The 18,523-nt window shown below is 39.2% G+C and overlaps 1 pseudogene; it reads right to left on the bottom strand.

The window, feature by feature from the left end:
* Window positions 1-2,886: 2,886 nt before the first annotated feature.
* LOC134622981 (myosin-4-like) lies at window positions 2,887-10,802 on the bottom strand (annotated as a pseudogene).
* Window positions 10,803-18,523: the final 7,721 nt, after the last annotated feature.

An 18,523-nucleotide genomic window follows, 5' to 3' on the forward strand; every position in this document is an offset into this window, starting at 1 on the left:
GATGGGACTTTTAAGGAGGGGAAACAGTGTCAGGTTTCTACTAATTCTCTACTGATAGACCTTTAACACACTCTGAGGCTTAACTTTAACATTTCTAACCAATACTTAAGGGTCACAGCACACTCATGAAGCTACCCAGTGCCCAATATTTTGTTTTGCAGAGGCTCAGATGTAAAATAAAAATGGTAAATATATATATATAAAGATATGTCTGCTGCCTGCTTTTCAACATGCTGTCAGCAGTTGCATGGAGGAACTATTTTCCTTCTACCAAACTATACCCACAAATCATATCACTGTGCAACATGTATGTGATTTGTAATTTGTTGGGGTGCTTGTTAACTCACGGGCCATAAGGCAAATGCAGTGGCCTGATACTGAATCTATGCTGAGGTCTTCCTCATCAATAAAGGCTAAGAAGCCCCACACTCTGCCCTGACTGCTTCTTTTTGTATGCTTTGATTTTAAAAACAGGGAAAAACACAGTAGGACCAGACATGAATGCAAGATACCAAGGGGACGAACTGGTATATATGTACAGGTTTACACGGGATTGTTTGCGGTGTGTTTGAGGACACTGAGGACACACACACCTGGCCCATCATTTGTATTTTACACTCTCATTTTAGTGTCCCATTTCATGTCACATCTTCACTTTCACTGACTGTTTTTCTCCATATCATATTGCATTGCTGGATTTTTGACACTGCACTGAGTCAACGGGGGGTTCGGATGCAGCCCTCTCATCTCGCTTTATCCTGCAGCTGAAAGTCAAACATTTAAAGGCAGACAGCTTTGTCTTAAGGCTGAGCCACTGCTGTTGACAAAGTCAACTGTCTGTGTCTAAGCGAAGGAACGTCTTTGACAGCAGTACATCACCGTTTCTAGTTCCTCTCGTGCCATGGCTACGTGCCTTTGAAGACCTTGACATTGTACTTCCTAACGTGTCACGGTGCATTTGTCTTCAGGACAATAAACTTTCCATCGTCTGATCCACGGGTAACAGGTGATTAGATTTGTGTCTCTAGGTTTCTCAGGGCAAGCACTTGCGTTGTCTCGAGGGCGAGGATTTATTTTTAAACCCTTTCTTAAAATGGTCTTGTTGTGCTGCGTGCCCTGACAGATGACTGAAGACAAGGAGCGGCTTGTAGCTTGACCTTCTCTTAAGTCCAGTATTTGTTCCCCATATGCGACAAGGAGAGGATCGTGTTATACGACGTGTAGTAGTTTGCATTCTTTCCTTGTTGAAAGATGACACTGAAGAAGCAAAGAAGGGAAGAGGGCATTAGGAGCCAAATATTGAGGACTTGACACTCGACAAAATAGGCCTATATATTCAATAGAAATGTGATACTCGACCTCTTGTGCTCCTCGGTGTGCTTATTTGGAAGAAACACAAATATAGCTGTCTCCTCAGCAATGCTCTCAGAGCTCAGCCATTTGTTACAGCCTCAAGTCTTATTGTGGAACGACCTTTGATATGAAACAACCGCCTCTTTGGTGGCCTGAGCCTCCCGAAGGACGCAAGAGCGCTTACTGAAATGGTATTAAAATGTGAGTCCAGATTTAAATGGAAAACGCAAAGAAAAGTAATTTTTTTATTGTTGCTTTTAAAGGTTTTCAGCATCTATGGGTCCATGTTGTGTTTATATGAAATGAAAATGTATTAGCTTCTAGCAGAAGAAGCTAAGAGATATGAGGTGATATCAGATAAATAAACACATTTAAAGGAAGACTAATTGCACTATTAATTAAAAAAAAGACAATATAATCAATTAGTTTTGCTCAACTTATCATTTCTAGTTTCTCAACTACTTTTAGTCTGATTATCTTATTTTATTTTATTCAGCTTTATGACTCCAGGCTGATTTCAGTTCAATCTAAGCCTATCTAGAAGCTTTTGCAACCATAATATTAATCTCAGGTCATTTCCCATTACCAGTGGGGTCACTATTCAATGTTCATAAAACCACTTCCCAAAAGGCTCCTTTCCCAAAGGATGTCTGAGATTCATGTCAAAACAAGGATATTTAAAATCAGACACCTGCAGTATGTACCATCCACATTAAATATGTTACTGATCTTGTTTTTCTTCACTGTGCTTTAATAAAATATTACAATATTACTTTAGCTTTCCTGTACTTTACTAGCTTTCCAGAATACTTCAGGTTTCTGTTGGGTATTCCATGATTTTCTTTTTATTAAAATAAAAGGCAATAATTTGAGATGTAGTGATGGTAAATGCCAAGACACTACTCGGGTTTAAGCATGAGGAGGAGTGTTGCTGTAGGTTGTGGGTCACTAATGGGTCTATTTTCATCACAAGACGCCGTGACATGGTGCAACATATGTGCTGGAGCACATAGAAAAACTGTAAGGTCACTACACTGTCAGTAACATTATCACCACAGGGAACACATTTGCAGTTATCATAACCTAAAGAACTTCTATGTGATAACAGGCGACAGTTGACAACCAGGTTATTGCGAGTGATGAAGCTGTACAGCCCACATTTAGACCACCACACACATAAAAGAGCATTTGAGTTCACTGTTATTAGGCTCTATATGTATTGTTTAACTTGTGCAGAGGTGCACCAAGTGTAAGTACACCTTTAAATCCTGACACATTTTCAGAAATGCGTCCGGAGCTCTCGAGCACTCCTACAAATATTTAAAAAAAATATCTGTTTAACTTTGATGACTGTAATGTCTCTGAATAACTAGCTTCATGTCTGCTTCTTTTGAGTTAAGCATTATTTAAAGCACACGACATAAAAGATATTCAACTGCTTGTGTGTTTATTTCTTGTCACGCAGTTGGTACATCAGACAAAAAAGCTCATATTGTGTGATTTCTTTGTTGTCCAATCCAGACTGCGGTTCATTCATGTCTCCTTGACCTTCAACACAAAAGAGAGAGCAACAAATTAATGTCAAATGGTTCTGTTAAGAGATCCACCGCCTTTGCAGAGCACCTTCATCATGACGATAAAACAGAATTAACAAAATTATTTTACCCTGACAATTTCACGGCTCTTTGCTCTCAGCTTGTTGACCTGCGACTCTGCAATGTCAGCGCGCTCCTGAGCTTCCTCAAGCTGCAGAACCTTCCTGTACCTGGCCAGGTGAGTGTTGACTTGCTCCTCCTGAAAAGTAGAAGTTAAGGCTATGATGTCACTCATCAGTTAAAAATAACTTTCATTAAATCTCTTGATGCACGCTCAGTAATCCAGGTAAGGAAGTTAAATCTGTTTATCTGGATGCTTCTGGAGTTTTTAGTGGGAGAAACGTTCCAGATGAACAGAATCAACTTTCTGTGAACCATCATAAAATAATTCTGCTTCCTGCTAAGTCCACTGCTGTCAACAGGGTCAAAAGTAAAGGTGTTACTTTGTCATGACGATCTGCTTTGCATGTGTTGAATATTTCACACTCACAGCTTTCTCAGACTGCCGCTTGTAGGATTTCACTTTCAGCTGCAGCTTGTCCACAAGATCTTGAAGTAGGGTAATACTCTTCTTGTCCTACTCAGCCTAGAGACAGCAGAGTCTGTCTGAAACTACCACTACAGAGACCTACTTCTTCTCTATCTGATTCATGAATGTCCTCAAAACAACTTCAGAGCACACAACATGCTCATCTTCCACAGTGAAGCCACTTCAGACACACACGAGGGACAACAACAAACAAATATGCATCAAACACTCACAACACACTGCAGACTATGTAAAGGGGATGTTTCAGTGCAGCGCAAACACCGACATCTCTATCAACCCATCTGCATATGCAACTGCACATGCAGGAGTTCCTGATCTCTTCAGTTTTTCAAAGTGAAAATCTGTTGAACAGCTCTAGTAATTCCACACAATTAGCATAGATATAAACACATAACTGTGTGTATTTATAGTTGCAACCAGAGAGTTTAGTTTCAGCGGTGGTGTACTCTTTATCACATCAGTTCGTCAACTACTGTTGGAGCCACAGACTCTTCATATAATGGAGATTATTGCCCTCTAGGGGTGTAATGCATATTCTACACCCAGCTTGTCCCTGGCAGCATAAATTATAAAACTATACGTGATGATCACTCATCACTTTCTTATTTAATTAAAAATTTTGGGATTTTATGCCAGAAAACACATTTCTGTTTTGTTGCATCCTACCTGATAAGTCAGCTCCTTCACTTTATGTTCATACTTGCGGACACCCTTCACAGCCACAGATCCACGTTTCTGCTCCGCCTAAACCTCCGCCTCCAGCCCCCGAACCTTTCCAGCCACAAGCCCAGATGTTTTTTATGGTAAAAAAAAAGTGATATTTTATAACATTTTATGAACTTTTTTCCTACACAAAACAGTTCAGTGAAATAAACAGAGCCCACCTTTAGTTTTAAGTGTGTTTGGGGTACCACTTCTACAACTTTTATCAGAGTAGTTTCTTAAATGATCTCATATCCAAAGTGAGGAACTACAGTAAAGTAAAAAAAATTAAATAAAAAAATGACGCCAAAAACAAAACACTTTTTTTTTGCAGCAAACAAACCCTCACGTCTAGTCTCTAGAGCTGCTTCTTGCCGCCTTTCGTGGAAGATCCATGATGGTTTCGTGGGCCAGTTTCAGATCTCCCTCGAGGTTTCTTTTAGCTCGCTCAAGATCCATACGGAGCTTCCTTTCTTGCTCCAGTGTACCTTCAATCTTGTGCATTCACGCACACAGTAATTAGTGCCAGCTTCAATATATAAAAACTTAGTACTGCACTTGTGGTAATTCAAACAAATATAGAAACTCACATCGTCCACTTGCTGCTCCAGCTTGGTCTTAGCCTTCGTCAGGCTGTTAACTTTGTCTTCCTCTGCCTGCAGGTCATCGAGGGTCTGCTGATGGGCCTCTTGGAGGGCTTTCTTTTTTTTGGTCAACTTGGCAATGGACACATCTTAAGCAGCCAGTTCCTCTGTGAGACTTTTAACCTAAAATGTTAAGTGAATAAAATCATTATAGCATGCAATTTCTACTAAACAACTGAAATGAGGCACAAACCTTGTTCTCAGTGGCATGTTTCTCCTTTTCCACCTTTTCCGCCATGGTCAGCTCCAAGTCATCAATGTCTTTCTTCAGCTAAGAGCACTCACCCTCCAACTTCCTCTTCTTTGCAGTCAGCTCAGCGTTCATTTCCTCCTCATCCTCCAGTCTCTCGGCTGTCTCTTTGAGTTTGGCCCCGAGCTGGATTTTTGCTTTAATGAGCCCCTCACACCTTTCCTCTGCATCAGCGAGGGTTTCACCCTTCTGTACATGCAAAAAGGAAATGATACAGTCAACTGTAAAAAATCAAGTTACAGAAAAATGGAGGCTCCAGTTCTCTTTAACATACACTCTGAATTTGGATCTGCAAGTCATTCTTCTCCTGTACGAGAGTAACCATCTTTTCCTCCAGTTTTTTCCTCTTAGCCAGAGCCTTTGCTGGGTTCTCCTTGGACTTTTCAAAGTCCTCTTTGATTTGTGCCATCTCTTTCTCTGCCTCTGCACTCCTGAGAAGTCGCTTTATTCTAAAGTACAGCTTCATCCACGGTCAGGTTTTGACATTCATGAATGCATGGATGTTGTACTGGATGGTGTAAATGGATTCTCTGTGGAGACAGAGTACAGGACATTTTTCTTTTATTGCTCCAACTGAATAGGAAAAAATTACTGCTGTCTCCCAGATTTTAAAAAAAGAAAACTGCACTGCAATCGTTTCTTAACTCAAAAATTACATTTTGCGAGAACATTAAGTTCAGCATCTACCTGTTCAATAACATGTTCCTAGAGGCCTCCTGCACTCTGACACACAGCTTTGTTGTCTATTAAAGACCTTAAACTATGTGACTAAGAGTAAGAATGATTCAGAATAATGCAGAAGCTCTGACAAATCCTCCATTTACCATGTGGTAGCCTAACAAGATGCTTTTATCTACCATAAAACTGAAGGAGTTACAGTCAGCTGTTGTACATTACCCATGACATCGTCAACATTTTTCATTACATTTTTGGGTTCAGTCAATGTAAAGTCAAACCGAGTTTAGGAGGTGGAGAGCCCTGAGACAAAAAAGTAAACGTGACAGGCTGGAGGGCAAGCTGGGCAGAACTAATGTTTATGAGCGGCACCATTGTTTGTTGTTGGTCTGCATATGGAAGACTGTTAATGCTTGCATATGGTTAAATGCAAGAAAAACTGGTCATAAATACTATTGTTTACTGTATAAGTTCTAATGCAGATTAGCCATTTGATTTAGCACTTTTAAAAAAGCAATATCTTTTACTCTTGTGTGTACAATCGTTAGAGTGAATTACATAATTTGAGCATTTAAAAATACTCAAGTAAATATTGTGCTACAAAGCTTATGCACTGCTACTGATGTGTTAAAAAAGGTTTGGATTGGTTAATGTTCGCAGATGTGCGATAACAAACGTAATTTGTATTTTGGTTTTTTGGTTTGTATTTAAAGGTTTTTCACCTGTGGCTGACTATTGCCGAAAAGAAGATTAAAGAAAAAAGGGAAACAAAAGATCTGCCTGGTCATTGAGTGAAATCCAGTTAAACACCTGTGGTAGATGCATCAATCCCTTTCAAGCGGGGAAGCTGCACAAACATAAAGAGCTTGACAGTCAAGGTTAAGCAAAAACTTATTTAAAATTTTGCCATTATTATATTAAATATTATCTATTTTGATACTTTGAAAAGAAAAAATGTTGGATTTTGTCAGAAATGTGATTGTTCCAGCATTCAGAGCCTGCTGGACTGAACTATGTAACTAGGAAATAGCGACTTTTTATTGCAATCACACCAAAATACTTAGAATTCACAGACTCATGAAAACTTTAATTTTTTCATTTTTTTCATTCAAGTTTTTCATTTAAGTATTTAAGAAAATGAATATTACCCTGAAAAGAGCCGACACTGTCTGGAAGGAACTGCCCTTCTTCTTCCCACCACCCACATAGCAAAATTGGTATGGCCTGGATCTGGTCCACACAACGTGCTTACACATGGCCCACATACCGCAAAGAATGACGGCCCTTTGGTGGCCCAGATCTGGTTTGCCAGAGGTGGCCCACACATGGGCCAGCACAAGGCCAGTTGCAGACAAACTGCTGGCCCTGTGCTGGCCCAGAACAGTTTCAGCTCTGGCCCCAGATGTCAGCCTAATGTGTACTTTAATCAAGCCATGTAATACCAACATGTGCCGGAACATTATAGTGCAAAAGTAACACGACGAAGCTCTGTTCAGACAGTGATTCTTATGCCATGGTATATGGTATGGTATGTCATCTGGTTGACATACCACATACCATGCCAGCAGTGCCGGCTTGACAGCAGATCCAGGCCAGACCTGTCTGCTATGTGGGCACCCTTTTTTCCACCTTTTGCACCTGTAAAGTACATTTTGCAAGCTGATATGTAAATAATGCGAAGCAATAAATGCAATAGTCTTTCCGCATACCTTAAATTTTGTAGATACATGAGTTTATATAAAAAAGCACTACCTTCTGCCTACACATGAGGTGCAAACAGCAAAGCCAGCTGCTTTGTGAAAGACTTCTGCTGTACCACAGAGTCATTCAGGGGGTCTTTGTTCTTCTCCAGCCAGCCAATGACATTGTAGTCAACAGTACCAGCATAGTGCACCAGGGAGAAGTGGGCCTCAGCTTTGCCTTTGGCAGTCTTTGGTTTCTGGAAGGGGGCACTTTTGCCAACATGCTGGTCATAGAGTTTGTTCTTGAAGGTTATGTCTGTTGCCTTGGGGAACATGCACTCTTCTTCAAGGATGGAGAAGATACCCATCGGCTGCCATGATGAAAGAAGCATAAAAAAACAGTTTCATGTTGTTTTCTACTGTTTTATGTGTGCAAATAGACAGCACACGGCTCACCTTCTCAGTAAACTCAATGCAGGCAGCCAAGTCCATACCAAAGTCAATGAACTCCCATTCAATGCCCTCTTTCTTGTACTCTTCTTGCTCCAGGACAAACATGTGATGGTTGAAAAACTATTGCAGTTTTTCATTAGTGAAGTTGATGCACAGCTGTTCCAGGCTGTTGAACTGAAAAGGGGGAAAAGTGTCAAAGTTTGTGTGTTGCTGTTCTGTGCAGTATGAAGAAATGACGTTTGTACTTTACTTACATCAAAGATTTCAAACCCAGTGATGTCCAGGACAAATATGAAAAAATTTCTTGGCTGCTTTGTATCCAGGATGTCATTGATTCTGACAACCATCCACAAGAACATTTTCTCATAGACAGTCTTGGACAGAGCCATCACTCTATTATTAACCTAAGAAATAAGAGTTTGGTCTGATTATACTGCAGAAGAGGATTTTTTTTAAATATATAAATTACCGTTTGCTCATAGACCACTTTTTAATTACCTGTGGCACAGTTTGACCTTTGACCACCATTTCACTGCCAACCTGTACTCTTGGGTAACAGAAAGCCTTCAGCATATTGGCAGAGTTCAGGCCCGTGAGGTAGGTATGTATCAGCCTCTGATGGAAACAAAAACCAAAAACAAAAAAAGATGATGTTATCCAACACGTTTGTGTTTTTCTTTTTAAATTGGCAAGTGTATCACACATTTCTACATCACATCACATCATTTAACTTGCATTTTACATTTCAAGTTTCCATTTCCATTTCGTTTACATTTCGCTTCAGACACTGCGACTGTTGCAAGGTGTTGGATGACACGCTTAGTGTTGACAGTCTTTTCTGCACCAGATTCTGGAAAATGAAACACACATGCAATGGTGTAAATCTGACATAATACAGTGCAGAAATTACCAATTAGATCACTTAGAGTTGTTTCAGTCCAAAACAGATGTCTTTCATTAAAACTTAAGTAATCATGATTGACTGATTCTCACGATGTGTGGGAAAATGTAATTTAATACAACTTGTGTTATTGAATTCATTTATTATAAGCTGCCGCATTACATCATTATAAATTCATTCTTCATTATAAATTCATATGTATTTATAGGCACCATCGCCATGAAGGGGAAGTACACAAGACATTATGTAGAATGTAAAATGTAGAATTTCTATGGGTTGTTACTTTAATGGAGTTGCTGATCAAAGGGTTTATTACCTGACAGGCATTATCAGAGATGGAGAAGATGTGGGGTGGAGCCTCAATCCTCTTCTTGCCCCAACCATTGCATCATACACCAGGAGCCACTGGCAGGGGTTCGCAGAACAGCCCAGAGTAGGTCTGTTTGAGAAGCACGAGATCATATAAATGACAAGAAATAAAAGAAGCCCAAACATTATGAAGACCTACACGTCAGATACATAAAACAGATCTCATAACAACGGTACACATCAAAGTGGAATATACTGGATGGCTCTCATTGTCACTTGTAGGTGGTGGGAGAAATGAGCAGGTATAAAGACTTTGAAGGGACAAATGGGTCTGGCCATAACAATTTGCATTTCTGGCATCTCTGAAGCAACCAACATGTTAGCAGGTATGAGTGAGGGGTTGTATGTGCCAGAAGTCTGATTTGTGGTGTATTCACATCCAGACATTTAAATCCAGGTGGCTGCTGATATATCACTGACAAAAACCTCTAGGCACCTTCAGAAATCTTGTCAGCATGTAAGGCAGGGGTGGTCATAATTATTCAGCCTTCAGCAAACATACATGTCTCTCCACAAACTAAAGTTTTGTGTTTCATTTTAAATGGGTCTTATGTAGATAATCCATGCTCCATAGCGCTCTTTGAGGTTATACAGCACAGCAGGCTCACTGAGGTGGGTCATACTGTCAGGGTCCCTGTGCCTACCCGGTCGGCTCAGTACGGCTACATATGTTTGTTTTCATTTTTGTTCCTTGTTTTGTACCTCTCCCTTCCTCTCTCTCCCTCCTCCCTCTGCCTGGGCGGAGCTCACCTGTGGGCTCCTGCCCTTGGCCCACGCACCTGGTCGCAATCACGCACTTGTGGCTCATCACCTGAGAGTGTTCCAGCTCCTTTTTAAGATGGCAGCTCTGTGTTTCTCGTCGCTGGACCGTTGCCGACCCTCGTCAGTGTAACCCCAGCTCATTTCTCTCTAGAGTGTTTCTCAGCGATCTTCCTTTGTAATCCCTTCGTGTCTCTGAGTACAGATTCCCTGGACCAAACCTTGTGTTTCCCGAGCGATCGAGTGTGCGTGGAGTGTGAAGAGGAGCGTGAGGCGTGGACGGAGTGTGTGTGGACGTTCAGCGTCTTTCCCCATTTGTGTGTGGATCCCCGGAGCCTGGCTTTCCCCTCACCTTTGTAAATAGATCACCTGGTGTTGCTGTAATAAAGAGTCTGTGCTTTCAAAACTTAGAGCCTGCGCGTGAGTCCGTTCAGTCCCTTTGTGACAGATAATGGCTGTGTCCTAAAACTTATCGAACTTTGGAGGGTTCACTGGGAAGACTTCATCTTCTTTCACAGTGAGAGTCTGCACACAATTTGAGCAAAACGTATTCAGATGTTTCACATGTCTATTTACTGCATGCTAAAAGTGTACAGTACAAACAATTCCCACGGAGTTTAGAATCAGCTTTCTGGGGATTTCCATACCCAGATTATTGAATATGCATCAAAACATGTACATACCTTCCCACCCTGAATTTCAACTGTGGCTTTGCTACCCTCCTTCTTCACAATTCTCCCCTTTAAATACATGTCAATGGGCTCCGACACAAAATAAGCCGTTTTGGCATCAAAGGGAGTGTTTTGAGCCTCTATTCTCTCCTTTTCAGGTTTCTGGAGGTATATGGCTGCTGGGCCAAAATGCTCCATGTGTGGGTCGACTTGTTGAACACTCGCTGTCAAGATAAAAAAGTAAAATTCAATTAATATTTAAGGGCACTTAATTGACTCAATAATAAAAAAAATTGTATGTGTATTTAAAAGATTCCTAATTTGTTGGTAGCTGCATGGATACCCTTTACCTTTGCTGTCAGGTGCAGTTGCTGTGTGGGTACCTCAAAGGGCAAATCTAAATTTAAAAATAGAACAATATCAAAAACTGCTATTTTTTTCATCTGAGAAAAGCCAGCAGAAGAACTAAAAAGCTCATCTAATTAACTGGAACCACAGTTCACTCCACTGTGTGAGCGAGGACTCACCTCTGTTGGCAGCCTATCATTCCAAGCTTTCATGGAGGTTGGGGGTGCTTCTTTTATACTGAAATCTCTGGCCACCATGTATCACCTACTTCTTAGGTCACTGCGCTTCTCTTAGAAGAATGATAGCAGATTGCTTCCTAACCTCATCATGTCAGTCTATCCTCCAACACAGAAAAACAACTCAACAATTCCTCACAAAAAAGCGACCAGTAAATAACTGAAGGGGGTTGTTTATGCATTATCATACCTAAACCTGAAAGGAAGAATGAATTCATGTATGCTGCATTTCTACAGGCTTTCATGAATTCATAAAAAATGTAGAAATAATTAATGACAGTCTTTGTATACATATGACAGATTACATTGTCAGCACAGGGAACAGCCACGCCATTAAAACACATTTTTGCAGAGAAATTGTTTCAAACATCTCTTAAGCAAAGGCCCAAGCATTAAGCAGAAGCTAATTTGAGATCACTTTATGGTCCATTATCATGATGTGCTTTCTCTTTAAAGAAAGAGAACACCTAAGCTCTGTATTTCTGACTGTTAGTACAGTAACTAGGTCACAAACACATCACGTTCAATTGCTTTAAGTTCTTTCATGGTAAGTAGAGATCTTTGCAAGTCTGGTATCGTTTCTGTTCTGCGCAGCGAGTTTGCTAAGTGCATGCTTAGCACTGATTGTAGTTTGTGTTTGAGGCTCTGATGCTGCAAACACTGATGGTACTATGAGAAAAATGGCAACTGTTGAACTCCTGTGTGGTTACATGTGGTTAATTTATTCAAAGAAGAAAATCAAATTCATAGTGAATCACAATGACAATGATGGTCATACAAGCCGGATTAGCTTTGAGAATTTCAGTCAGAAAAATCTTTAAAAGCATAAAAATTGCTGAAATTATAAATTAAAGTTTTGATGATTATTATGCACTTAAAGAAAACTGTGCACCTGATACTTCAACATTATAGTATTGTGGGATGGTCTGTATCGTACTGGACCAGCCAGTGCTGTGAACAGGGTGAACACGGTATTAACAAACAAGAGGAGGGCAGGAGGTTGGGAAATCCCAATTTTTTTGTTGTTTTGTTTTTAAGCGTTCAACCGCATCCACTTCATTGCTTTATAGATAGAAAAAGCACCAAGTAATCAACAGTGAATATTTGTCTTAATGAAAACAAATGAACAACTTGTTCACATGGCAGAGCACCTGTTCGCCTTTGGTAAACAATCTATCTTGGCTTCAAGGAGTCCGAGTTATTTTTGAACTACTAATGAGGAAAATATTCCCCTGTGTGTGATAAATGAGACATCTCTGTGCAGGATTTTGGCAGCACACTGACAATTTTGCTTCTGTGTGTTCATTTATTCTTAAGTGACAAAAAATTGAAATCAGTAGAGCAGACAGAGAGTGAGGAAAGGAGAGATTAAGGCTGATTTATAGCTTACTTGGACTGATACTGAACCTTTCTTAGTCGCCTTTTGGAAAGTTCAGGTAAGTTAAATACCTAAAAAAAATGGAGCGTCACATGTTTTGTTAAATGCACTACCAGTGTCTGCCATTTCCTTGTGTACCACATGCCTTTTGTTACTGACATTGCCGACAGATGGATGATGCAAAGATGTTTTGGTGCTGACTGCAGTGTGTATGATTTCCTTTTTAGAATCATGAAATATATACCAGCCTCCTATAAATAACAGATGGGGCACACTTTTCTGCTCTTAGGGTTGTTAGTAAAAGGTTTTGAATATGTAACAATGTCTTTATGAGTCTTTTGCATCACTGTAGGGTCCACTCTTCAGAACATTGCTTCTAGACTTTGACTGGACCATTACAACTTCTTTTTCAGTAATTCTGTCATAGGTTTACTTGTGTGCTTGGGATTATTGCCCTGTTGTAGAACCACACAATGTTTTTGACGGATGCTCTTCAGTATCATTTTGCTTATCATGTCAGAGCTGTGCTGAATGTACCTACTTCTGCCTTTAGCTGTCTGTCCAAAAGCTAGAGCTATTTTGACCAAGCTTTGGCTGTGAGACTGATGACTGAATATTTGTCTCTAGAATACTTTGGTAACATCATCACCCCTGTACCATATAAGGTGTTGATACGCTACGTCACCAGACATCTCCACTATGGACTCCTCTCTGCAAAAGACATTTTTCCTAAAGTGTTCTGCTTTGTTCATATGCAACATTGCAAACTCTTTTTACAGAGGTGAAGCTTTCTTCTGGTAACCCTTCCAAAAAAGCCAAGCTTGCTCATGTTTGCAGATGACACTGTGATGTGAATTGAGCAGCTCAAAGAGAGAGAGAGAGGTGGAGGTAGGAGGTAGCAGTGAGTCCAGCCTGCTTAATACAAATTCCACTATCAATTTTTGGATAGGATTAATTTACATATTTGTTTTTGATGGGCAAAAGTATTTTGTGTGAACTCTCATCAAGCTCTAAGGCCAACAGATCCGCAATCAGATCCGCCTGTTCTCTCTCATTCTGTAATGGATAAATGCAGCTGCTCCCACATCCTCATTCATTACAAAGTGCATAACAGTTTTTCCTGACTAATTACATTTTATTTAAAAGGACTTTTATAGGAATATTACACTCACTTTAGCCCGATAAGCTTTGGATGGTTTAGAATTTGAAATCATTCTTATTTAGGTAATATTTAGCTCCCTAGTTCTCCTTAGTTCTTCTGAAACAAACATTTTATCTCCTCTCCCTTAAAGGCTACCATCCTACTTTAAACCAACTTTCTGCTGATTTTAACAACGAAAAAGTCCAGGTGAAAAAGTCATCCTCGTAGGACAAGCTTCCACCACCCTTCACACACATACAGATCCAAGAGTTAAAAAAAAACTACAAGAAACCGAATGTTTCAAGCTCTTTGAGGCTTGAGATTTTGGCTAACAGGAATTTATCAGATTTCATCATTTGAAAGTTTGGCCAAGTTTAATTTGATGTTCCACCATTGTATATTTGACAAAAAATTACAAAAAACATAACTGGTCTGACTTTGCAGTAACGCACACAACTATAGAACAGAGAGCAATGATAGTAAGCATGGAGGAAATGTAAGTCATGTGGCTGTTGATTATGATTTGTTACTTTGTAAATGAACTCCTTTAGTACAGTTGCAAAAGAGATGAGCATCAGATTCAAGTGCTTGAAATGCAGGGCTTAACCCACAATCTGGGAAGCTGTATAAACTGGAAGATAGTTAAGTCTATGTGCAACCAACTAGAAATGTTTAGTGATGAAAGTAACTTAGGAACGTAATACGGCAGTGTAGATAAATCTTGTATATGTAATTCAGGTGTATAAATGTTGTATAAAACGTAATAAATAAACATTTTTTCATGTTGATGTATTTTTAATACTAATCAATTCTATTTTCTACAGGTAGATGGGTCTCTGCATACACATAATTTTTCAGTTTTTTGCTACAATTTCATGTTTACATGATTCCTGTAAATCTATTCCACTGTGCCAAGGTTTTTTCTAATATGGGAAAATCTGCAAATAACATTCATGTGGATTGTTTCCTTTTTTGTGTGTATTATTTATTTATTTTTTACTATATCCTTTTTAAAACATTTGAAAAAAGTAGTTTTGCACCTGCAGTCTCTCTTACTCTTCCAGCTTTGTCAGTTAGCACTTCATGAGTCGTTGCTCCATCTCTCCATGTCTTCTTTTTTTTCTCTTCTCCTTCTGCCCCATTCCTGTGTAGATAATTAAAAAACAGCATTAGTTCGTTGCTTTTATTAATTACCTTTAAACTTTTAGGGGGAAAACTCACATGGCAATGGGATTTTGTGATAAGTAGTTATTAAATATTTCTTACTCAATTAAGTTTACATGTATCATTTGATTTGTGAGGATCACATTACTGCCTGTGGAAAACAACCTTGGCTGTGGTCAGAAAAAAGACAGCAAAGGTTTCATTAAAGGTTCTGCTGAGAACTATGGAAAACAGCATGGGTGTTTTTAAGCTTGACAGGAGAGGCAGCTGGTGCTTTTGAGATACATAATAGAGTTTATACTGGGTGCACTACATCAGTGAACTCTTAAATTATACTTGTCTGATGACCATGCAGGTTTCATTTCAATCCAGATGTTCCCCAGTATTCATTTAAATATGCTTAAAGTTCAGTTCAAGGTGATCTAGAGCAATTCCCAACATTCAAAAATCACAGTAAACCAGTGAAATATCTTTACAATCTATTACAATTACAGTTCACATAAAAAAGCAAGACTGGAAATTCTACCGAATTTCTCAGAATAATGCATGCAATAAATAATCCGTATGAAAGCTGAATAGCATATAGAAAAATCTGAAAATATGTCATACCATATTTTAAGATAGTTCCAAGGGACTGTCCCCGGTTTTCCCATCTTCTGTCCAATGCAAGCTGGTACAGATTCAAGCATCACCCTGTGACCTGAATAAAACATTTTGTATAATAATAATAATAATAAAAAAGACTAAAATAAAAGAATAAATTATTTTTAGGTAAATGCAAGCTCTCAGTGAAAGCTGGTGAAGCAGTGTAATGTTAAGAGACCAGAAGATGATCATGATGGTGATGATGACAGAGAAGCCGGTAACATGACCAACATGTTTGCACCTTTGCAACTCGAGGCATATAAGATGCAAGTGACTACCACTCATGTGGCAGTCATTAACACTGCCAGGAAATGAGTGCATCCCAAACTACTACTGTTTTAATAACCAGACCTTGCTCTTTAAAAAAAAGAAAGAAAAAAAAAGATGCGGCCCAAAGGTTAGCAATACAAATTTGTAATTCAGTTTCTTTTTCAAAAAATCAGGAATAGTCGATTCATTTGCATAACGATGATGGAAAATTTCATCTGCATGAAGCCATTAGCTTCCAAAATATCAAGTGTGAGTAACAAGTGTAACTGTTGGAGACAGCTTAACAGTCACACCCAGGCACTCTCACACTTGTCACCTTCTCACGCCCTAATACCAGAGCCCTACTGCAAGATGGGTACTGCCAAGTCAAAATCTCAGACCTAATTTTAACAAAGAAAAACCACGCCAACAACAAAACTCTTTGTCATCAAAAAAGGTCACAGTCAGTGCTCCTTGCAGCTATATTTGAGTACCACTTATTATCAGCATGCACTGAAAGATTAAAAGACAATATTAAAAATATAAACGCTGCATAACAACACAGCATTATTAAGAGAGTTTAATAAACAAATACTTTTCTTAATGAAATAATAACACATTCTTTAGTAATTGAGTTCCAGGCTTTGCAATTAATGGCGTCAAAAACCCCCACATCCTCATTCTGCAATCTAAAGCATTAGTCATAGAAATCTTTTAAATGCTTTACACATACACAAAATATGCCACACAACAATCTGAATGGCTGCCATAATGCAACATACAAAATATAACTCTACCACATGGCTAAAAAAATCACTCCACTGACCTTAGGTTTTCACATGTAACTAAAAATGACAAAACACAGGTAAAACACTGTTCTACACATCAGAATATTACATTAAAACTGTTATACACTAACATGAAAATAAAAGTGCAACCAAAATGCTTAAAGGATTAAATTAAACTGTACAATACTTACAGTGTTGTACATTTGAACACAAGCACAAGGATGCTTCTTTGTGTTCAGCCACCAGACTGGAATGTTACCCAGCACTCACCTTGGTTTATTATCCACAGCCCAGCTGATACTCTTTGACAAATGAAGAAGGTGTCAGGCGTAGATCAAAGTCCATTAAAATACAATAAGCCTGCTAGGTATGTAGCATTTGACTTTAGTATCAACATAAGCCTGATGCTATATTTGAGTTTTGCCCTAATAAGACAGAAGATTTCAGAGCAGGTATCGTGTAACACATGTTTATTGAAGACAGAGGCTCATTATATCTTGTGGGTAAGTGCTTTAGAATGTCTTCTTCTTATTCACTGCTGTAAGTTGATCTTCTTTCCAGGGAAACAGTGCCCAATGGCTTTCTACCCACACTTAATTGTGCCGGCTGTGTTCCATAGTCTTGGCAAAAATGTCTGCATGCTTGCCATCCTTGACAAAAGCCTCAACAACCATCTAACAAACAATATGGAATTGAATGCCCTAAACAATGTTAACTCACTGCACTTAGATTCACAGGAAAAATCCACGATGAGGTCATTTTTCAAACATAAAGGAAGAAGAACTGGTACTCTGCTGCTCTACTTTTAGGGATTGTCTCAGTCTCCCTTGTGTATCCCTTAAGAACAAGACTAAGAACAGCTGTTGGCACTGTTGTAAAATGTAATGCCTTGGCAATCCTTCCTTTTCTTTAAAGCTTTTTGGCACTCATTTTATTTTATAATAATTTCTGACTTGTAAGGCCTCTGAAACAGTACCTCAGTGACTTTTTAAAGCTTCTCCAAAGCACTTCAAGGGACTACTGTTGTGCCAGAGACCAATAAAAAGATCCATTAGTCACACCTTTGGACTGTCTGTAACTGCTGACTTGACTTTGGCCAAAAATGAGCCAATTTCCTATCTGTGCTACACACAAACAACCAAAAGCCAACTGCACATCTGTATGTTACATAAAAATTTAAAACAATACAGGAGTATGGAGTTCGGAATGCTGCTTCATCTCCGTATTTTTGCTAAAGGCAACACAACCCGACTTTGTGTTGGTAATTACAGGTACAGGAGTTCTGGCATGTAAGACGTCCAGAAGACATAAACTGTGCAATGACAGAGGCGGAGGAAAGAACTGGTGCACAAGGATAACACCACACAGCATGACCAAATAGAGAAACCCACGTGTGATAGGCTCCCATCATTTGATATAAAAGGAAGAGCAAGCACCACCAAGCACAGGCACCCAGCAAAGGTAAGTATCTTGAGGAGGTCATTTATTCCAGTACTTTGCCATATCATAGGAATCAGGCTGGTTATTCACATTTTTATGTTTCCAAACAGATTTTTCTTTAGAAAAACTAGAAAATTAATTTCTATTTGATACTATTTTAAAACAAAGAACCACTGACTTAACTGTCAAATTTGTGAATCTTTGTTCCTTATTTCAGAAGTCTGCAGTGAAGTCTGACAGAAATACCCATTTCTCATCTGGTGTCGTCCAAGGTAAATGTGATCAGTTTTCTTGATCAACAGTGCCAGTGCATGAGTAGGACAGACACAAGAGCGGATCTTTATGAGCATCTCTTGTTGGTACTCATTGAATCCCTGGCTTGAGAGTAGCTACTCTCAAGCCTTCTCTTCTTAAAGGAATAGCATGTTTGACTGTAGCTATAAGAGTGTGAATATATATAATATATACATTGCTGACAAATAAGATGAATGACTCCTCTCTTGTTTCCTCACTTGCAGTAAAGGGTCATC

Source organism: Pelmatolapia mariae, unplaced genomic scaffold (genome assembly GCF_036321145.2).
Source record: "Pelmatolapia mariae isolate MD_Pm_ZW unplaced genomic scaffold, Pm_UMD_F_2 NODE_ptg000307l+_length_41548_cov_1, whole genome shotgun sequence".
NCBI classification, from domain to species: Eukaryota; Metazoa; Chordata; class Actinopteri; order Cichliformes; family Cichlidae; genus Pelmatolapia; species Pelmatolapia mariae.